Source organism: Pinus tabuliformis, chromosome 4_1, assembly GCF_031772625.1.
Source record: "Pinus tabuliformis cultivar Carrire ecotype Pingquan chromosome 4_1, CPIR1, whole genome shotgun sequence".
Lineage (NCBI taxonomy): Eukaryota > Viridiplantae > Streptophyta > Pinopsida > Pinales > Pinaceae > Pinus > Pinus tabuliformis.
Genome location: NC_142303.1, coordinates 792,025,393 through 792,049,393, shown reverse-complemented (window position 1 = coordinate 792,049,393; position 24,001 = coordinate 792,025,393).

The following is a 24,001-nucleotide window of genomic DNA, read 5'->3' as shown; positions in this document are numbered from 1 at the left end:
TACAACATTATTTATGGTTACCACTTTAGAATCGTGCATGAATTAAGGTGTGGCATGGACACTCCAGCCCCTTAGGAGCTCAACATCCCCTACTTCCTCCTGCAGTCCCTCATTGACTCCATTACTAAAGTAAAAGTAGGAAATCCAGAGCAGCTAGCTCACCATGGGTTAATCAAAATTTTAGTGGAAGAAGCCCTTCATACATTTACACTCCCCATAGCATGGGAAATCTTCTGAAACATGATTGCTGAAGATGACATAAAGACCTTGACCTATGATATTAGCCCTACTGGTAGTGAGGAGGAAGAGTAGCAAGGGGGAGAAGGTGAAGAGACTAGTGATTTAGAGGAACAAGAAGGGAAGAAGGAAGAAATCAAAAGAGAGTAGGAGAAAGCTGAAGAAACAGAGCATGGAGAAACAAAGCAAACGGAGACAGAGAAAGAGACAGAAGGAGGAGAAAAAGGGGAAGAAAAGACAGAAGTGTCCCTTGAGACCCTAGAAAGAGAGGCAACAACTGATCTTGTTGAAAATGCAGCAAGATGATGGAGCTTAGTGAAAATAAGTCGCCTTCACTAAGTGGGCTCGCAGGCTATTTTTGGCGCAAAGTCTATTTTTAGACATATGGATCATGGTCTAAGAGTTGCAGGATGCTATTTGTGGATGATTGGTCATGTTGGTAAAAATAGATGGACTTCTATTTTTAGACATATGGGCGGAGTCTATTTTTAGACTGCCAGGCTAAAAATAGAACAGTCGAATATTATTAGCTCTTAATAATATTTGGACTATAAACATTATCTTAACATTATCTTATCCTCTTGGAGCACTTTAGTTCGAGCTACGGATGTGGCACATGCAACTGCCAGAAGGAAATATGATTTTCTTATGGTTCAGTTGAGCTATCGCATGATGGACTTCAGTTAGAACTCAAGTGATTGAGTTTGGTGGAGTTGATTGAGGAGTTGATGGAGTTGTGTTCAGTTTGAATTAGTTGAACTAGTTGTATTTAGTCTAACTGCAGAATACACTAGTGATTAGTGATGTGAATTAATTTTTAATTAATTCACTAATTATTAACTCATAAATCAACTAAAGAATACATCAGTTAACTCAGTGCATGGACAGTTCAGTGGAGACAGGTGTTAAAGGTGGAGACTACTATCAGTTGTGACTATAGCTGTGCATGAGATTTGCACAATCAATGATGGAGATTTCCAATGAGGATTGCGCAGTACAAGCCAAGGAAAACGAGCTTGGATCATTCCTATTCTCACTTTGGATTGCGCAGTAGAGGCAGGAAAACAGTGGAGGAGATTTGAACCTGTGACTTGATTCAGATCTGAGCTAGTTTGTGTGTAGCAGGTGGAGATAGTACTGAGTACTTGTGAGGAGTATTGTACTATGTATTGTTACATGTTCTCTATCATTATAATATACAAATAGTTGGGGGTTTTCAGCTGTATGCTTTCCCCAGTACATACTGTGTTGATATGTGTGATTGATGTTTCAATGTGCGCATGCGATTGTTTCTTAATTCTGCAAAATTGATTATCAACGTAGAGGAGGTTATGTATTATGCATGCATTCCGCAAATAGTGTATAATCAGGATAATCCCTGTGAATAAGTGTCATATTATTCAAAATTTCTACATGGTATCAGAGCAGATTTGATCATCAGATCTATTATTCAGAAAGTGATTACATTTTATTTCTTCAGGCAGAGTCTGTAATCGGGCCAGGTAGCCTCTGGATTCATCCTTATTTTAGAAGGTGAGATATCCTGTAATTTCCCATACAGTCAATCTCTGTATGAGAAATACTTTGTTCTCACGAATTTTAGATTAGAAGCGGTTGAGTTTTGAGCTAGTGGAATTCGAATTTGCAACAGTTTTTTCTTGGTGTCAAAGTTGAAATGTCTTTCAACGGATTGCGATTGGAGTATGCTCTTGAAGGCAGCTCAAATTATATTGCATGGAAAGACAGGATGGATGCGGTGTTAGATGAAAATGGGTTGAAGGAGTTCATAGAGGCTGAGGTCCCAAAGCCTACTGATGTTGCTCATGTTGAGGCTTGGCAAAAGAAGACAACAAAGTGTCAAAGGATTCTGTTGGAGGGCGTGAAGGATCACATTGTATCTAGCCTGCATGGAAAGGCTTCTCCATACTTGATGTGGAAAGCGTTGATAGATTTATTCCAAAGCAAGAGCAACCAGAGGAAGTTGGCGCTCAAGGATAAACTTAGAAACATTAAGTGTGAGAAAGGAGACAGTATGCCCAAGTATCTCACGAAGTTCACCCAATGCCGAGATGAGCTGGGAAGTGTGGGGGTGACTGTTGATGATGAGGACTTGGTGAGCTTGGCTCTCCTTGGCCTTTTGAAGAGTTGGCATTCCTATCAGGACTCTGTCAATGGTCGGGAGAAATTGCCAAGATGGGAGAGACTTTGGTCAGATCTTGTGGAAGAGGAGATCAGGCGGAATACCAGGGACGTATCTTCATCAAAGGCATCTGATGAAGAAAATTGCGCTTTGGCTACCAAAGCAAAGAAGGGGAAGAACAAGAAAGCTTCTCATTCCGGTGCGAAAGGCAAGAAGCAGGACATGTCCAAGGTGAAGTGCTTTCACTGTCACCAGCACAGACATTATGCCACAAGTGTTCCTCAGAAGAAGAAAAATAAGCAAGCTGCTGGACCTGCAGCGGGAGAGGCCTTAACCTCGCAGTTTGAGCTGGATTTTTCACTGATCACATGCTTGGTATCAAGTGTGATGGGATCGATATGGTTCTTGGACAGTGGTGCGTCTTTTCACATGATAGGAGATCGAGATTTGTTTTCTAATCTGGATGAGAAAGATCTTGGAGTGCACATCAAGATGGGCGATGATGGTAGATACAGTGCGACTGGTATCGGTACCATTTCCTTTGAGAGGGAGTCTAGTAAACCCTTCGTATTGAAGGAAGTGATGCATGTTCCAAGATTGAAGAAGAATCTTATCTCTGTGGCGATGTTAGAAGACATGGGATATGATGTTGTTTTCAACGAGGGAAAGGCTTTCCTGCGCAGTAAGACAACTGGAGAAACCCGGAAGATAGGGGTTCGAGTCAGGAACCTTTATCAATTGCATGTAGATGGCTGCGCAACAATGGCATGCAAGGTAGAAGGATTGGTGAGCTGGGATGATGGCGAGTTGTGGCACAGGAGATTGGGCCACCTTCACCATGGAGCCTTGAAGATACTGTAGCAGATTTCTACTGGGCTTCCTAAAGGCACCCTTGCACAGTCAGATTAGTGCAAGGGGTGTACTTTGGGAAAATTTGTGAAAGCCACCTTTCATGAGAAGGATAGTCACACTACAACGATCCTTGAGAGAATTAACACAGACGTGTGTGGACCTTTATCAGTAGCTTCGACAGCAAAGCATAGGTACTATGTGATCATTGTTGATGATTTCTCTCGGAAGTGCTGGATCTTCTTCATGCAGAAGAAGAGCGAGACATACTCAAAGTTCTGTGAGTTCAAAGCACTGGTCGAGAAGGAATTGGGGAAGAAGGTGAAGGCTCTTAGGAGCAACATTGGTGGTGAATTCATCTCTGGCGAGTTCAAGGACTTCTGCAACGCAGAAGGGATTCGAAGAGAGCTCATAGCTCTCCATAAACCATAGCAGAACGGGGTTCCTGAGCAGAAGAACAGAACGATTGTGGGTGCTGCATGGGCGATGTTGCATGATCAGGGCCACCCCTTCACTTGTGGGCGGAGGTATGCAATACTACAGTATATGTGCAAAACCGTTGTCCTCACAAGATACTTGGCATGAGTACACCCGAGGAGGCTTATTCTGGTAAGAGGCCTGATATTTCCCATTTGAGAATTTTTGGTTCTAACGTTTACATGCATGTGACGAAGGATGCCAGGAAGAAGCTAGAGCCGACCGTAGAGGTTAGGATATTTGTGGGGTACACTGATACGCCCCACAACTATCGTGTGTATTTGCCAGATAGTCGCAAGACTGTTGTGCGACAGGATATCAAATTTCAGGGGGAGAAAGCCATGAAGTGTTCGCTTGAGAAGGAGCCACACTTGCATGCAGATGAGGAGCTATTAGTTCCTAAGGATGAGCTTTAGGATGTGGATCAGCCACAAGATGAAGTTCATGGAGTGGAAGAGACCACTCATGTAGCGCCAACCATCAGAGGGCGAAAGCGCACTACAGAAGTTGAGCGACTGGCTCAAGATGTAGAGAAGGTTGTAGGACCACCTACAGGACTGCGTAGAAAGAGATAGTCACCTGATCGGTACACTAGATACATGGCTCTTGTGACCAAATGTGTCGTGACTGAGCCATTCTCTTTCGAGGAAGCTGTGGAGGATCCCGCATGGGTAGATGCCATGGTGGAAGAGTATGATTCGATTATCAAAAACAGTGCATGGGAGGTTGTCCCAAGACCGGAATGGAAATCAGTGGTGGGTTTGAGATGGATCTACAAAGTGAAACAGGCAGCTGATGGGAGTGTGGAGAAGTACAAGGAAAGATTTGTTGCCCGAGGCTTCTCATAGATAGAGGGGATTGATTATGAGGAGACCTTTGCACCTGTCGCAAGGTATTCTTCCATACGAACGATTCTTGCTCTCTCAGCGCAGATGGGGTGGCACATTCATCAGATGGATGTGAAGACTACGTTCCTCAACAGAGTCATTGAGGAGGAGGTGTACATAGAGAAGCCCGAAGGTTTCAAGATCTTCAGCAGCAAGTCGCATGTGTGCAGGCTCAAGAGAGCGCTGTATGGGTTGAAACAAGAACCGCGTGCTTGGTACACACGGATAGAAAGTTATTTCACCGGACTTGGATTCTCGAAGAGTGAGGCGGATCCTAACCTATACCAGATTGTGGTGGAGGATAAGTTGCTTATCATTGTACTTTACGTAGATGATTTGATTTTGACGGGAGATGAGCTGTTGATACTTTCGTGCAAGGAGAATCTTGCTAGAGAGTTTGAGATGAAGGACTTGGGCCTCCTTCATTATTTCCTGGGATTGGAAATTTGGCAGTGCAGTGATGGACTATTTGTTTCTTAGGGTCAGTATGCTCGGGAGATACTCGAGAAGTTCAACATGCATGGCTGCAAGCCTATTGATATTCCTCTTCCTGGAGGTTGGAGGAAGGAGGATGCTACTTCAGCGGAGGTAGTGGATGCCACTGTTTATCGACAGTTGGTGGGGTCGCTTATGTATCTGGTCAATACACGACCCGATATATGGTATGCTGTTAACTAGCTTTCACAAGCTATGGTTAAGCCAACCAAGCTCTTCTGGAAGGCAGACAAGCATGTATTGCATTATCTCGGAGGCACATCGGGATATGGATTGTGGTACAGACAGGAGGATGAGGTGAAGCTATGTGGCTTCACTGATGCAGATTGGGCAGGAAGCCCAATGGACAGAAAGAGCACATCTGGAGGGATCTTCAGTATCGGGTCGACAACAGTTTCCTGGTACAGCAGGAAGCAGAGATCCGTGGCACTCATTTCAGCAGAGGCTGAGTATATGGCACCAAGTTTGGCTGCATGCGAGGCTATATGGATGAGGAAGATCCTGGTTGGGTTGTTCGGGTCACACTTGGAGCCTACTGTGATTTATTGTGATAACCAGAGTTGCATTAAAATCTCGACTAATCCAGTATTTCATGATAGATCCAAGCACATCAACATCAGGTACCATCATATCAGAGATTGTGTGCAACGGAGAATCATGTTACTTTCATACATTCCAACAGAGGATCAGGATGCTGATATCTTGACGAAGGCTCTCACTAGGAGCAAATTCGAATACCACCGAGGTAGGATAGGGGTTGCAGATAATCCATATCTTGTTGAGAGGGAGTGTTGAAAATGCAACAAGATGATGGAGCTTAGTGAGAATAAGTCGCCTTCACTAAGTGGGCCCGCAGGCTATTTTTGGCGCAAAGTCTATTTTTAGCCTATGTCTATTTTTAGACATATGGATCATGGTCCATGAGTTGCAAGATGATATTTGTGGATGATTGGTCATGTTGGTAAAAATAGATGGACTTCTATTTTTAGACATATGGGCAGAGTCTATTTTTAGACTGCCAGGCTAAAAATAGAACAGTTTAGGGCCTCAAAACAACTTCGGAAGTTTAGGACCCAAAAAAATGCCAAAAATCATAAACTGTGCTACAATTAAGGAAACCGAAAAACTGAAAATACAGTGTTGGGGGTCCAAGTGGAATAGGAAAGTGGCCACCAATATCCACTTGGATCATTCCTTCCCCCTTAGGAGGCAATGGTCCCCATTGCGTTGAGTGCCTCCATGAGATGGGGAAACTTTTGCTGAACTTGGTCCCTAGTGAGCCACTTGCCTTGGTGAAGGAGCTGGTCAGCTTTGACAACCCGATATTGTTGGATCTTTTGTTGGCGAGTGCTCTTGATCTGTGTGTCCATGATTCGATCAGTGGTGGCCCATTCCATGCAGTTTGGGTTTAGCTCTGTTCATGTGAGTTGTTTTGCAACGTCGGATGTGTCCAACAATGGTGGAAAACATGGCCGAAGGAGATTCACATTGAACACTGGGTGCAAGCCAAGGAATGAGGGAATGATGTGCTCCAAAGCATTGTTTCCCACAACCTTGGTAATGGTGTAAAGACCATATCGGAGTGGTCTAAGCTTCCGATGGGCTCTTTTAAGGAGTTATTTTTGCAAATGCAACCAGACTTTGTCACCCACCTGAAACTTGTGTGGCACCCAACGCTGATCATGTCGCTGCTTGTACTTGGCATTTTCCACAATGGAGTGGTGATATATCAGCCTGTTGGGTAGAGGTGCTCCGAGAGTTAGAGCGAATGAATGGTTGACTTGACACTGCAATGGTACCCCTGTGGGTGAGGGGAAGATGTCCCTGTATTCTTTCATGATCGTATCTAACTGCTTCTGCTATGTGGAGGAACCCTTCTTGGGATCCATGTATGTGGCTATGATCTTTCCCTTACTTTAAGAACAAACCGAAAAGAAAATAAATTTCCTAGTCTAGGAGATGATCTTACTGCATTTCTTGGTAGAGATCTAAGAGGTGGTGGTAGATGGGGCTACCTTCGGTATCCTGGATAACGTATTACCCTAAGAAAGAATCACAGAGCGAGGTGTAGACTCACATACAACATGTCGCTTCCACAAGTATGATTGCCCTAATAATACATCAAAAACGTCGATAGGAGCAACATCACATAATACCTCATCTATGAAGGGCTTGATGTTATAGGGAAGGCAACACTACTGACTGACTCAAAGATCTCATCCTTGGTGAAGCCACCCAATGCTGTATGACTGCGTGCGTGGTATGGTTAGTAGGCCCAGCCGCGTCACGACCTCTGTTGAAATGGGGTTATTTTGGCTGCCACTGTCGACAATGAATTGCAGCGACAATCCCTTCACCCACATTTGTGAGTGGAAAAGACACTCCCCCTCCTCTGGATCTTCGGGTTCATTCTTCTAGATATTGGTGGTGGCAATAGTGGCACTGGGCTCTAGATCAATAATCTGCTTGCCTTTTTCATTCCTCCCTTCGGGTTTTGACTTAGGGTCAGAACATGCATATGATTTTGAAGCCTTCAACTCGGCCACCAATGACTGCTTGGCCTGACACTCAATTGTGTTGTGAGTGGGGCTCTTATGGATCTCACACCACTTTCCTGTATCTTTCTTTGACTTCATGGTGGTGCTCTTTTCTTGTAGCTTCGATGAGTTGTCTTAGGTCACCTATCCTTGTCCTTTGTTCTTCGGATTCACAGATCCAAAGTCTCGCTTTCTTTGGTTAAACTTCTTCTCGATCTTGGAAACGTATCGGTACGTCGTGCCAAGCGAGGAGATATCCAGGAACTCCATTTCGTCTTGGATGTACCTTTGATGAAGCCACAAAATTTGAGTACCAAATTCTGCTTAGAATCCTTGATACCCAACGCGAAGGGTATGGATAATATTGGTAAACTCTAGCACGTCTTCGTCCCTTCCCTGTCGCAGCGTGGTCCACTTTATGTATTTGTCCTCATAGCTTCCGACAGGGTAGTACTGCTCCTTGATGGCATCCCGGAATGAATTCCAAGTGGGTGTGACTAAAACCAATGAGGCTGTACTTTCATCCTTCTGCTCGTAGTATGTTTTTCACCAGTCCTTGACGTGGGGGGCATCTTTGAGAAGTGCAAAAGTGATCTTTTCCCGGTTGGAAAAATCATGAACAGAAAAATATCCTTCTAGCTGATTTAACCATTTATTTATGACATCCGCATCTATCTGACCCTCAAATATGGGAATGTCAAAGTTAACTTGTATCTTAAAGGGTGTGGCGCTTCAAGAGTAGTTGCTGGAAGTAGATGCATTGCCCCTGGGTACTCGCTGAAGGATCTGGGAAAAGTTGTCCATCAGCGCGTTCCTTTGTCGCTCGACGGCTTCTTCGAGCAGGATTTTGATAGGATCTCCTACCCCCTCGTGTTTGTTTTCATTTTCCATGGGACGCCAGTGGGATTTGTGAGGCTGGTCTTGCAAAGGTTTGACGAGTTCAAGCCCTAACTCCTTATATCCCGACCTCTTTTGGGACATGCAAAGAAAAACAGAGAAAAAATAGACCTGTCTGATACCACTAATTCGAACTTGAACAAGAACACTACAGATTACAGATATAACCATAAATATAGAGATGCAACAAAAATAAAGCTTCATTTCATTAATATCAAATACTGAAATATTCTTACAAACATAATGGAAATAAGGCTAGCTCGGGCGATGGTAGCTTATCTCTGAGAAGAGATGTGGCGGCTACATGCCTATGAACTATGTTACAATGAGGCTCAAAGGCCTATTTATTATTGAGAAACAATGGAAGACCCTAAACATCAAAAAACCTAACCCTAGGAGATGAAGCACCAAAATTGTGGGCGCTATTGGGGTAAATTGGTACATCAACTTCCCTGTGTCGTAACTTTGGCATACGATCTTCGTTTGGCTATCATAATACCTCGTTTCAAAGATCTCGAAGAGAAGGTCGAAAACAAACCATGTGTGTGTTTGGGATGTGTTTGGTCTCTCAGTTTTCTATAAAAACGTCGTTTAGGGCCTCAAAACGACTTCAAAAGTTCAGGACCCCAAAAACTGCCAAAAATAATAAACTGTGCTACAATTAAGGAAATCGAAAAACTGAAAGAGAGAGTCATGGGGGTCCAAGTGGAATAGGCAGGTGGCCACCAATATCCACCTAGATTATTCCACGCCCCTTAGGAAGCAATGGTCCCTATTGCGTTGAGTGCCTCCATGAGATGGGGAAACTTCTGTTGAACTTGGTCCCTGGTGAGCTGCTTGCTTTGGTGAAGGAGTTGGCCAGGTTTGACAAATCGATATAGTTAGATCTTCTGCTGGCGAGTGCTCTTGATATGTGTGTCCATGATCCGAACAGTGGTGGCTTGTTCGATGCAGTCTGGGTTTAGCTTTGTTGGTGTGAGCTGTTCTGCAACGTTGGATGTGTCCAACAATGGTGGAAAGCATGGCCGAAGGCGGTCCACATTGAACACTGGGTGCAAGCTAAGGAATGGGGGAAAGTTGTGCTTCAAAGCATTGTTTCCCACAACCTTGGTAATGGTATAAGGACCATATCAAAGTGGTATGAGCTTTCTATGGGCTCTTGTAAGGCGTTATTTCTGCAAATGCAACTAGACTTTGTTGCCCCCCTGAAACTTGTGTGGCACCGAATGCTGATCATGTCGTTGCTTGTACTTGGCATTTTCCACAATGGAGCGAAAATATATCAGCCCGTTGGGTAGAGGTATTCCAGGAGTCAGAGCAAACAAATGATTGACTTGACAGTGCAACGGTACCCTTGTGGGTGAGGAGAAGATGTCCCTCTATTCTTTCATGATCGTATCCACCTTCTTCTGCTTAATGGAGGAACCCTTCCTAGGGGCCATGGATGTGGCTACGATCTTCCCCTTACTTTGAGAGCGAACCAAAAAGTAAATAAATTTCCTAGTATGGGAGATGATCTTACTACATTTCTTGGCAGAGATCAAAGAGGTGGCGGTAGGTGGGGCTACCTCCGGTATCCTGGATAATGTATTACCCAAATAAATAATCACATAGCCAGATCTAGACTCATATACAACATGTTGCTTCCACAAGTATGGTTTCCCTAATAATACATCAAAAACGTCGAGAGGAGCAACATCACATAATACCTCATCTATGAAGGGATTGATGTTGTAGGGAAGGCGACACTGCTAGCTGACTCAGAGATCTCGTTTGTGGTGAAGCCACCCGATGTTGTACGACTGTAGTTGTGGTATGGTCGGTAGTCCTAGCCGCTTCACGACCTTTGCTGAAATTAGGTTCTTTTGGCTGTCACTGTCGACAATGAATTGCAGTGGCGAACCTTTCACCCACATTTGTGAGTGGAAAAGACACTCCCCCTCCTCTGGATCTTCGAGCTCATTCTTCTGGATTTTGGTGGTGGCAACAATGGCATTGGCCTCTGCATCAATAATATGCTTCCCTTTGTCATTCCTCTCGTCGGGTTCTGATTTAGGGTCGGGACATGCATATGATTCCGAAGCCTTCAACTCGGCCACCATTGACTGCTTGGTGTGACACTCACTTGTGTTGTGAGTGGGGATATTTTGGATCTCACACCACTTTTCTGTATCCTTCTTTGACTTCGTGATGGTGCTCTTTTGTTGGAGCTTCTACGGGTTGTCTTGGGTCACCCTGCCTTGTCCTTTGTTCTTCGGATTCACAGATCCAAAGTCCCACTTCTTTTGTTTAAACTTCTGCTCGATCTTGATAGTGTATCGGTACACCGTACTAAGCAAGGAGATGTCCAGGAACTCCATATCATCCTGGATGTACCTGTGTAGGTAGCCGCGGTATTTGAGTACCAAATGCTGCATAGAATCCTTGATACCCAACTTTGTGTGAAGGGTATGAAAAATATTGGTAAAATCTAGCACATCTTGGTTTGTTTCCTACCGCAGCGTGGCCCACTTTATGTATTTATCCTCATAGATTCTGACAGGGTAGTACTGATCCTTGATGACATCCCATAATGAATTCCAAGTGGGTGCGACTGAAAACAGTGAGGCCATACTTTCATCCTTCTTCTCGCAGTAGGTTTACCACCAGTCCTTGAAGTGGGGGGTAGCTTTGAGAAGTGAAAAAGTGATCTTTTTCCGGCTGGAAAAATCATGAATAGAAAAAATATCCTTCTAGCATATTTAACCATTTATCTACAGCATCCACATCTATCTAACCCTCAAATATGGGAATGTGAAAGTTAACTTGTACCTTAAAGGGTGTGGCACTTCCAAAGTAGCTGTTGGAAGTAGATGCGTGGCCCCTGGGTAGCCAATGAAGGATTAGGGAAAAGTTGTCCATCATCATGTTCCTTTGTCGCTTGAGGGCTTCTTCAAGCAAGATTCTGATAGGATCTCCTACCCCCTCATCTTTCTTTTCATCGACCCTGGGAGATTGTTGGGATTTGTGAGGTTGATCTTTCAAAGGTTCGACCAGTTCAAGCCCTAACTCCTTATATCCCGACCTCATTGGGGAAATGCAAAGAAAAACAGAGAAAGAACACACCGCTCTGATACCATTGATCCTAAATTTAATAAGAACACAACAAATTACATATATAACCATAAATACATAAATGTAGTAGAAACAACACTTCATTTCATTATTATCAAATACTGAAATATGCTTACAAAGAGAATGGAAATAAGGCTATGTCGGGCGACGGTAGCTTATCTATGAGAAGAGATGTGGTGGCTACATGCCTCTGAACTGTGTTACAATGAGGCTCAAAGGCCTATTTATTATTGAGAAACAATGGAAAACTCTAAACATCTAAAAACCTAACCCTAGGAAATGAAGTGCCAAAACTGTGGGCCCCGTTTGGGTAAATTGGTACATCAACTTCCTAGGGTCATAAATTTAGCATATGATCTCCGTTTGGCTATCATAATACCTCGTTTCGAAGATCTCAAAGAGAAGGCCCAAAAATTAACTGAGCCACTTTGGGACATTTTCGGTCTCTCCTTTTCCCCTAAAAACATTGTTTAGGGCCTCAAAACAACTCCGAAGTTCAGGACCCGAAAAAATGCCAAAAATAGTAAACTATGCTACAATTAAGGAAACTGAAAAACTGAAAGAGACAGCGTTGGGGGTCTAAGTGGAATAGGCGGGTGGCAACCAATATCCACCTGGATTAGAGGCATAACTAAGACACAGGGTAGATACCTAGAACACCCACTGTAGATTCCTCTACCTATAAAGAAGTAAGAGAAGAAACCAGATGAACTCACTACAAAACCAAGACTCAGACCGAGTAAATCATCCCCATAGCTGAAAGTACGAGCTTCAAACTCAATAGGGTAGCTATGTAGATAACAAAGGTCGCAATGCCCTCAACAAGAGACACACACCATAACAAAATGAAACAATAGCATGGACTCAGGTAAAACACAAAATCCCAAGAGATTAAGATGAGCATATATTTACGACAAACAAACCCTAAGAGCCCATCCGACTAGACTAAAAAATTCACACAACAACATTCCAATTCTTTAATCAAGGCAATAAACTCTTGCTATGACATTAACAGAACAAAGAGGACCAAATCTGAATACGAATGTGAACTACCAAGGTCCCCCAACCCCTTTCTACAAACTAAGACTAGAGTTCAAAACATGGACACACTAACCCAAGCAATTCAGACTTGGACAACAATCTATTGAATATATAAATAGCCAGGAAATAAAGGAATTTGACCTAAAATTTCAAGCAGATATAAGTAGTTGATGTCCTCAAAATCCCACCAAGAAACCAGGTACTAGACAACCATGCACAAACCCATTCACTAAGGAAAATTAGTTGCATCCTCTAATTCCCATGCAGACCCACAAATTCACGTCCCATACCCTTAATTATAGGCTCATGCTAGGGCCCAATACACCCCACTATTGAAACCAAAGCATAATACATTTGACAAGAGGTCGAGGACCAACCCTTTCCTCCACTCAAACTGTCACAAACATATTCCAAAGTTTTAATGAGTCAAGAAATAAAAAACAATTGAAAACTAGAGATTTGCATGTAGATGCATGTGAGGGAAGGTCACATCCCAACTAGCTTAAATGCACATCATGTCTAGGGGGTGTCGGGCAATACCTTCAAATCTCTTGATTCATCCTCATTAACACCCCTATTAGGGGTTATATATATATATATCTATCTATATATATATATACACACACTTTTTTTAAATAGTAATGAGTAGAGATTTTATAAAATCTGCACCCCTGTCGAAACAAAATAGGGAATTTTTTAAGTCCATATTCTATGACAACATGAATATTTATGGGAGGTTCTACCTCCATACCACCAAAACTAGAAACTGCATCCTTTCTGTTGACTTGTTTACAACCATATATCCTACAAATTTGACCACAAAGGAACATTGTTTTGCAGTATTTGTTCATTCGTTGTGAGGGGAATCTCTTGAAATTACATCCTCCAATTCAATATTTACAATTCCTTCTGCTAGATGCAGTCCTGCTGTAGAGCTTGGCCTTGACATGTTCTCCACATGTTGTCGAAGAGTGTCAATTTATTCATTCTAACAATCCATCTGTTGTTGCATGGCAAGCAACTTGTCTGCTTGATCAACTACTTGGAGGGAGAGCTACTGAATAATCTACAAAAGGAAGTGACAATATATATTGTTGGATATAGGTGGGTGAGTGCAATGAGGAAACTCTAGGGGATCTTCCGCATCATCATGATGCCTATGAGGGTTCATTAAATCCAAAATTCCATTCCTTCTCCTATTCCAAAGCTTGTCTCTTTGCAACATAAGTATGGATCCCACCCTGAAATTCCAACATAGATGCAGATAGACAACTCCTTCTAAAGAGCCCGCAGACAAAATTGGAAAGTTGAACGAATTTTGGAAATAATGTATTACTGAATTCGAAGTCAATTGCGGGAAGGAAACTTGAGAGCCGTTTTTACTATTACTTCTTGTTCGCTTGGTCTGCTAGGTGTGTAATATGACCTTGCCTTTGTCTAATGCTACTTGCAAAGACTTCCAATTCAAGTTTTGCTAGAGATGGATTTGACACATTCCAGGAAAAAGCATGGCTGCAAGTCTAAAATTACAAGTCCTAGGCAAACCAAGCCTTGGTTCTTGCTTCTCCTCCCAAAGGCGAAGACTCTAGGGAGCTTGTCTTCCTTACTCCAAGAGTGACAATCCATTCTTGGTAGATAAATACTGAGCTTGGAGAACCAAGTTCCCTCCTCTATGAATGCTTGATGGGATCTCTGATCTCTCCACACAAATTGAATCCTTCTCGCTATAGATATTATAGATACCAAGAACGAGAGGATATGAGTCTCACGCTTGGGACTTCATGGTCAAGACCTGCTAAGAAAAATCACTGAAACCTTAGTACAAGAGGGCACGCGACTAGCATGATGGCCGAATGCCCCCTCCCATATAAGACGATTTCCAATTAAGGAACTCACATCAAATAACAATGATTGTACCTGAATTGTAATAATACCCATGAATTTGATAATTAAGCTATGCTTGCACCCATTAGCTTTGAATTATTTGAGATTTGGAGTCATAAGAGAGATATATGATTTACATTTTCAAATTCATGGAAAGATTTTCCAACTCATTTTCCCATTGACCTCTATTTTACCCTTCTCTACCCTGTAGGCTTGATTAGGTTGTTGGTTTGCCATCTTATTCTGACTTCTTAGGATATGATAAAATATTTTGTACTCGAAGGAGTCCAACATGCTCTTGATCCATTGGAAAAGTAGATTTAGCTTATTAGCTTTAGAGGATGTGTCTTTTTCTAGAAGATGAATGGATGTGAGAGAGTCTCCTATAATAGTAATCATGGAGATTCTAAGGTCCTTGGCTATTTATTTAGCGGCCATGTTGTTGGTTTGTTTACCCAACACCCATACAAACTTAATTTCTTGATGCTCAACGGGGTCCCATAGGAGATATTGGAATATTTTTAAAATGCATACAAATTATATATTTTTAACACTCAAAAAAGAAAATATAAGATTTTTTTGTTTTTGTTTTTGTTTTTATTTTTATTTTTAAGTTGTGTATCTTTCTAAATTTGATAAAAATTATGTTTGTTTGTTTGTTTTTTTTTTAATGTGTGGTTCATGGACACTGGAGATTGGTGGCTGCTATGTTCACGTTAGCTATTCGGGTAGATCCACCCAAAGAGATCACTTCTTGTCAGCTCATTAGCAAATCCCAACCTCAAGAGCATTGAGGAGAATTGACCCCATGACCTCCCATTAGGAATGTTCTTTTAACGACGGGAACTCGATCAATTGAGCTAACCCTTGGGGCTTAAAATACAATTATGTTACTTCATATGGATATCTAAATATTTTATTTATGGTTGAGAGTGGGGGTGAAGGATTTTTACTTCTCCTTCATATTGGGTTGTAATACCAACTAACCGAGTGAGAAAACTAACTAAACATGTATATTAATTATTATTTTTATTATAGTAGATTTCATATTTTTATTTAGAGAATATTTTATTTTTATTTTAAAAGGGACACGTGTCAACTCCACACTAAGCACAGACAAAATCACACATCACCTTACATCACCTTCATACTAGGTTGTAATATGTACTTCTCACACAACAATTAAAATCAATTATTGATAATGGCATGATATTCATAACCACTTAAATTTCTCTTAACCCCAAGGCATATAAAGCATTCAGAGAGATCAGATATTTTAAGCTGTAAATTATTTTGAGAGTTTAGTCATTTACAATTCATACATTATAAGGTTTGATCCCTCTTCACATTTAATAAATCTCTAGTTAAAATGAATTTAAGATAGGGAGTGACAACCTGTGACCTCCCATTAGTGAGATGCTTTAGCAACATGAACTTGACCAATTAAGCTAACTCTCAAGACTATTTGCCTCATATACCAATTTAATGTCTAGCTTAATCACTATTTTAAAAATAAATTATTATTATTAAATTAAATATATAATATTTGTTTTATAGTAAATAAATAAATTATTCTAACCGTAGAATAAAAGATCAAAACCAAAATACTAGGGAGTACATCGTAAGGAAGCTTTGCTTAAGATATTCACGATTTAAGAGATAATTTGCCTAATAAATTATTATTATTAAATTAATTATATAACATTTTTTATTTATATTTTAATTAATAATAAAAAACCAAATAACTATTATTAAAAAAAAAATGATATATCCATTTAATATTTAACTTAATTATAAATTTAAAAATAAATTATTATTATTAAAAAAACTTATTATTTATATATCTATATATATATATAATTCTAATTATACAAATAAAATACCACAACCAAAATAGTTGGAAAAACATTAATAGCTTACGATATAAATATATTCACGATTTAACAAGTAACTTGATCATCGCTTTCATTTACATTGAAGGGTGAAATGTAGGCTCCTTTGCCGTGTTTGTCACCTTTCTCACTTTTTTTAATTAGTTTGTAAAGATATTATTGGGAGTATGGAATGCTCAATAAAGTTACAAAACTATTATTTTTATTATAAATTATACATAATAATAATTATTATTAATTATCATATATGGTTTTATAAGGGTTAAAAAATACTTTTATTAAAATATGGTTGAAATATATTTACTTTTAAAATATTTAAAATTAAAATTTATTTTATAAATATTATAATTAGAATTCTACTCTAAAATGTGTTCATACTCTACATAGAAGAGGAGAAAAGGTGTTCACAATATTATAATATTAATAAAAATAATGAAAAGCATTTAAAAAATTGGAAAAATATTTAATGTTAAACAAAACCGAAATACAATTATTCATTAGAAATATAATTTTTTTTTTGTAAGCTTCGGTAGGACCCACTCATTTTACACTTTTTTACAACTTCTCATTTTCCACTTTTTACAACCTTGCAGGATTCGAATTTGGGTGGGGGGTGTGAAAGCCATCCGCCCCAACCATTACATCATGCACGTCATGTGCTTCATTAGAAATATAATTAGTAAAATAGAAGATTGGACAATATCTTTATCAAAATCTTATTGGAATACTTTTCTTTTTTTAATATTCCAACTAAACTCTACTTTATAAGGGAAAGTTAGAAAAAATGTTCACAATAATATCAACTAAACAAAACATTAATAGGAATAATGAGAACAATCATAAATTTTAAATAATTTTTATTTTCAATCCAAAAAATATAGAGATATTTTATTTGATAAACAAAATATAAATATAGATGTTCATTATTGGTGATAGTCTCAAGGGAAAGTGCACCCCCACCAACTTAAAGTTTAAAGACTTATTGTTATGTATTCTTCGTCAACTAGTATATAAAAAACAGGTTGTGCTTGAAGTAGTTCCCAATGACTATTCATAATAATATTTAAATAAAAAGATAATTTGTCGATACATAAGCTTAGAGTTAGATAGAGTGAGGTGGAAGTTTCTCCTCAATCAACCTATCTCCAAAGCTCACAACAATCCTCGCCTAGTTTTGAGCATAGAATGAAAACTAGCCCGTCATTAGGAGTTGGTTTGGGCTAAAGGTTATCTCACTCTTATCCCTTCCCTAATTTGATGCTTCCTTAGTGACCCGGGTGGCTAAGAATGCAATGCCAAAATCACCTTTTCACTTGCTTCAAATTTCCCTTCAAAAGTTCTAATTGTGTGTAAAGTATCTTCTCGGTCTACCATGATCTTCTCCGAGGCTTGTAAAATTAACATCTTTACCATCCAATAACTTTCTATAATTTTAAAAAAATTAGATTTCCTTGTGCATGAATAGACTGAGTTAGATACCCACTTCTAAACCTCCACTAGAACCTGTGCCCCCAAGAGACTTTTCCCTTTCTCCTACACCTCCTTCTCTAGTTTTTCTATTTCTTATTTCACCACCTACAAGCATTTACCATGATAAATTTTCTCTTCCTCCCACACTTCACCAACTACTCATCATGAGTGAGTGAGGTGGCCTGAGGAGGATGCTCTGCTAGCCCCTAGGTTATTCTTTCCTTTCATCCCCTCTATCTCAATAAGCACTTGTATCCATATGAAAATGAATGCTTAAGGCACATCACCATATAAGAACACCAACAAATGTGGCTAGAATCAAACTAATGATATCATGATCAATCCTCACCCCTTTCGTTTCTCCCCCAACCAGAAAAATAAAAAAATACCCATCCCACACCAATATGAACATGTGAAATAATAATTAAAATTGGATAATTATATTAATTTTCATCCATATTGATGTTTTAGAGTGGAAAATTTAGAGAAATCAACTTGTAGGTTCATTTATATTAGTAGGTCCCAGTTTGGAGAATTTGGGTTTTAAAACTTAGAGGGCCATTTTGAGCAATTAAATAATGTTTTTTGGGGTCAAAAATCCCCAAATTATGGTTAGAGGGGGGAAGGGAGGGGGGAGGGGATGGGGCACACAATACTATTCTATACTCAGAGACCAATCCAATAATGTAAATATTGCACCAATTAGAGTTCATATGCAAAAAGATATGCCTCCCATAAGTTGACCTATCGTGATTAACATCCATGATTCAAGAGGATGTCATGTCAGCTCTCGTTACTCATGGAAAAGGGGTTATCCATTTGTGGACTATGAAGAAGACTCTAGAAGGGTCAAATTCCTAGTTGAGAGTTGAAGGAGCTAAACTTAACGCCTAGTTGGCTATCCAGAATATGTTAAAAACTTGGGCCACTAGGAGGAGAAATGGTTCCATTCTATGCATTTGTATCTTGTTCAATAGTAGAGTGGAGCAACTGGGAGTGGGAGTGATAGAGCATAATAGAGGAACTTAGTGTTACATAGTAGCCTAATAAGCTACAAGTCTCATGTAGCTTCATAAAGAGTGCCTTCTCCTTTGTAGTTGTATTATTTCCATATGATACAAAAGAGAGCTAATCAACCTCACCTTCCATACGGGTTTTCTCCCATAAGGGCGTCCTAGATTAAATCCTTGTGTTCATTGTGGTTGGTGTGTGATTGTATTTGTTTTTATTTATTTTTGCATTTTAGTTATTTCATGCATAAGTAGAAAATCAATAATTAACAAATCTATAATCTAAAGGAATTTAATCCTCATAGAATATATTTTAGTTTATTTTATCATATATGTTGTGACGAACTATCTAGTGGAATATCCTTGAAAATTTACAGATCATGTTGGTATTAAAGCACACTTCTTTGGGGAATCTCATGGGAAGTTTCAAAGGATCCAAGAAGTGGCTTAAGTAGAAAGTCACACAACTCTAACCATGACCAACAAGTATGTTCATAATAACCTTGATTTTCCAAAAGAGAGACTCTCAAGGCTAGAAGCATAGGTTTATAATGTCAGCTACACTATGCAACTCCTTATGGAAGATTTAACAAATAAGTTTGGAATCATAAATGGAGCTTCTAACTCAGAGGGAAAATCAAGGGATTATGAAGACCTGAAAAAAGAGGTCAAGGAAATAATTTGAGAAAGTGCAACTCTGTTTGAGTGTTATTATCCATTCAAAGTCCCCTTGCAAGATGGAAGCAAAGGTCGACATAAAGACATACCAAGGTGAGATTGATACCTTGAAATTGAATAATTTGTTGTAGAAATTATGAAGCATATTTTAGTGTTCACCACATAGATGAGGAGCATAAAATATCATTTTCTAGATTGAAGTTAGAGGGCCATGCCCTAACCTAGTGGGAAATCCATACAGAGACACTTAGGCTAGAGGGTGATCCCTTAGTAACTAAGTGAGAGGAATTTATATCCCTCATAAAGTCCCAATTCTATCTGATCGGGTATGTAGAGGACCAATGGATCCGATGTCACTACTTCACGAAGACGCAAGGCAAAGTGTACATGAGTATACCACTAAATTCAGGAAGATGGTCATTAGGTATCTCTCTTAAGAGCCCATATGTACACTTCAAGTTTCTCAAGGGCCTACATAACCATCTACAAAATAAAGTGATGTTATTAAAGCGAATAATAATGAATGAGGCTTGTGTAGAGACATAATACCTAGAAAGTACATGCCCAAATAAAGGGTAGTCAAGTGGTTTGAAATAGAAAGAGAACCATTAAGCTTCTAAGGAAGGGAAGAATACACAAAAATTTAGGGGAAAGGATAAGAATATAACAATTGTTGCACATGAACACAAGGATCCTCACAATCATTGCAAACACTAAAACATTGATGGCCACACTAAGGAGAAGTGCTAGAAATTACATCTAGAGTTGAATCTAAAGAACCAAAAGAAGGATGGAAAGAAAAATAATATTTTCACCACAAATTCAAGTAGTCAGGTGGAAAGAAGCTTTCATGTGGACAAGAATATTATCTACACATTAGTTCTAAAGGAGGTGAATCTGAGTGGCTTTCATCACCGAGAAGAGAAGAAGATGACCAAACTCTTCCATATTAAGATCTAGTTCAAGAAGACAAAGATTGTTGCTTTGTTCGACTTAGGTTCATATGCTAATCTTATAACATTGAATCTAATCAACAAACTTGGATTGAATGTTCGTGATCATCACCCATATCCATTGGGATGGGTAACTAAGGAGGCAAAAATCAAGGTAACAAACCAGTGTAGAATAAAATTTGTTATCACTTTTTATTATATTGATTAAGTAGACTTGGATGTAGTACCACTTGATGTATGTGGGGTTGTGTTTGGGAGTCCCTACATGTATATGATATCTTCATGTGAAGAGCCAACCAATATTGCCTCATTGAGGATGGGAAATCATTTATTATAAACATGCACAAGGGAAAGTGCAATATTTCTCTTATAAGTGCCATCCACTCTAAGAAATAAATTTGTTCTAGAAAGAAGTACGTTTTACTATTTTTAAGAGAAAATCAATCTAATGAAGAGTTAATAAGGGCAAAGGCATTCCTTGATGGGTGTACTAAAGAACAAAAACAAAAACTGGAAGGGTTGGTGTAGGCATACAGGGGAGCCTTTCAGTAGCCTAAAGGGATTAGGCTACTATCTAAGAAGGAAGTGGAACACAAAATCCAATTCTTTCCAAATTATGCATTGCCAAATATTAGACTTTACATATCATCTATTCTGAAAGAAATCGAAGTGAAGAATCAGTTGTAACAATTGTTGGAGTAGGGTGTGATTCTACCAAGTATCTCACATGTGGGTCACCCCTCATAATAATTCCAAAGAAGGATGGAAATTATTAATACTCTTCCGCTGTCTCAAAAAATGTTTGAATAATTTGTCTATAAGTTATTTTCAAAGTATTCTCCTTTGATTGAGGAGTTTCAAAAACAAGAGAATGTGAGGACCATGCAACTTCAACAATTTTCTTTGTACCATGAGTTTACTCCATTTCCCAAGTATCCTTGTTGGATAGTCTTTTAGCGTTTGGTTTGGACACATGTATCTAGGGTGCAAAACCCTATTCAGTTCTTTTATTTGATGTGATTTTGTGTGGACCATATGGAAAAACCCCTCCTTGAGGGAAATTCATTTGTTTAATCATTTCATCCACCTCCTAGAGAGCAACTCTAGTGTTAACAAGGAATGAAACCATATTTGTAATGCTCTCTAATAATAATAATAATAAGAAGAAGAATAGTAATAATAATAAAAAAAATAATATAATGTTAAAATATAAGTAAATATATAATAAACAATAAAGAAAAGATAATAAGAGTTAATAAATAGTGAACAATAAAGAGAAGATAATAATAGTAAATAATAAATAATAAAGAAAATATAACAATATTAAACAACTAATAAATAATGAAGAGAATATAATAATAATAAATAAATAAAATAGAAAATAATAAATTAGAGTTTTAAATAAATATATATAAGTAAACTATAAAAATAGTAAGAATAAGTAAAGTTAACAAAAAGTAAAAATGAATAAAATAAGAAAGAGTTAAAATAAGAGAAATATTAATTAAGTCAAACTTAAAATAAAGAAATAAAAGTTGGCATGTTGACACATGGAATGTGTGAATATAAATTCCTTTCCATTTTTTGGTGTATTTAATGGATGTTTTTTGGTCTATTTAATGGATGTTGAGGAAGATGAGATTTATCCATTCCTTCATCTGTTCTCTTGGGAGAAAAGTGTTGTGAGACAAAGGATTACCTAATCGAAAGTGTTGTGAGACAAATGATTCCCTAATCATAGTACATTGATTGAGGGCTCGAGGGTGGTTAGTTGTAGAAAGATTATGTGCATCTAAGCCTAGGGTTGGGTGGAGATTTGTCCCCAAAATATTTGTTGCGGTTGTTGACACCTAATCCTCTGCGATTGGGTGAATTTGGAATGTGAACAATCATCAAGAAGATGAACTGATCAGTCACATTCATGTATATAACAATAGCTACCTAATGAAATAAATGAATCAGTTTTTCTGCCAAGTCTGGAGTTACTCCTGGTCTGACATGGTATCAGAGCCAGGTTTAAAAATAGTTGTAACTCCCTTCAGTTTTGCTACTGTGGGCTGTACGCTGGCCTGAGCTCTGTCCTCAAACGCCTCTGTCATTCTGTCCACTGAGCGCTCCTCTGCCTCTGTCCTGAAATGATTTGCCACTGCCATATTCCCTTCTGTCCTGATGATGGCCTGTCCGAGCTCATTTCGCTTCTATGCTAAAATCTCTGTCGAAACTCTGCAAATCTCATTCATTCCTGAATACATCCGTTGAAGCGTGTCACTGCATGATGTGCTGAAGGGGTCGTATTCTGTGTTGAGACATTTGTTGAGACATTGTGTTGAGGTGTTGCGGTGTTTGGATGATCGACATCAGACCTGCTGCTTTGTTCGATTCCATTGGCATTCTCATCAATTTTGGCTGCCGTCGCTGCGTCTTGAACGCCGAACAGCGATTGAGGAATTTGTTCAATTCTAAGCGGCATTAATGCTATTGCTTCAGGGGTTGCCTCATCCATTTCTGTAGTCATCTTCTCCTGCATACCCGTGGTTCTTTGCGCCCTGGTTCGAAGCGTGGTGGTCTCTGTCGACAATGTTGTAGTAATTAAGGCTCTCGAACTGCACAAGATAAAAAGTCGGCAATGGGCTATATTCATTACTTCAGCAATAAAGGGTGAAGGCCTGTTGTGAAGGATTGGATTGGTTAAGCAATACGCTTATAGCTGGCGGGAGATAATTTTTAACATGAATATTACTTCAGCAATAAAGGGTGAAGGCCTGTTGTGAAGGATTGGATTGGTTAAGCAATACGCTTAAAGCTAGCGGGAGATAATTTTTAACATGAATTTTCTCAATGCGGTGTTTCAGAATGAGGCTATCGTGTAGTGCTCCTTTTTTTGAGATAATGGTGCTGACAAAGACCTAAATAGCTGTATGCGATGTTCTTTTTATTTGAGATAGCGGTGCTAAATTAATTTGCTGTGGCTTATATTATAGCGGTGTTGAATTAATGCGTGGTTTATATATGTTTTGAATGCGCTGTCCCATTGAACTGTGGCTTGAATGATGTTGACCAGCGTTTGAGTTTTGGACGCCTGATGATTGACCAACATATATATATATATATTCACCATCTTGCTTGAGAAAATTTTTGGATGCTGTTTGAATAGTTTGTAGATATGGAATATGGTGGATATATTATATGAGGATCCTTAGAGGGATTTGAAGAAACAATACATAAAAGTGTTTGAATTTTTTTTTTGCCGTTTTGAGTACAATTTCACTGTATATCAGCAGAAGTATTTTTTTACATAATGCATTCAATCATCTCTATGGTAGGAATAGTTCTCACTGGCAAGGATAACTATCCTGAATGGTCCCGGATGATAAAACACACCCTCATCTTCAATGAGTTGTGGAAGGGAGTGTGTGTCGGAGAAGGAGAAAATGACCCAG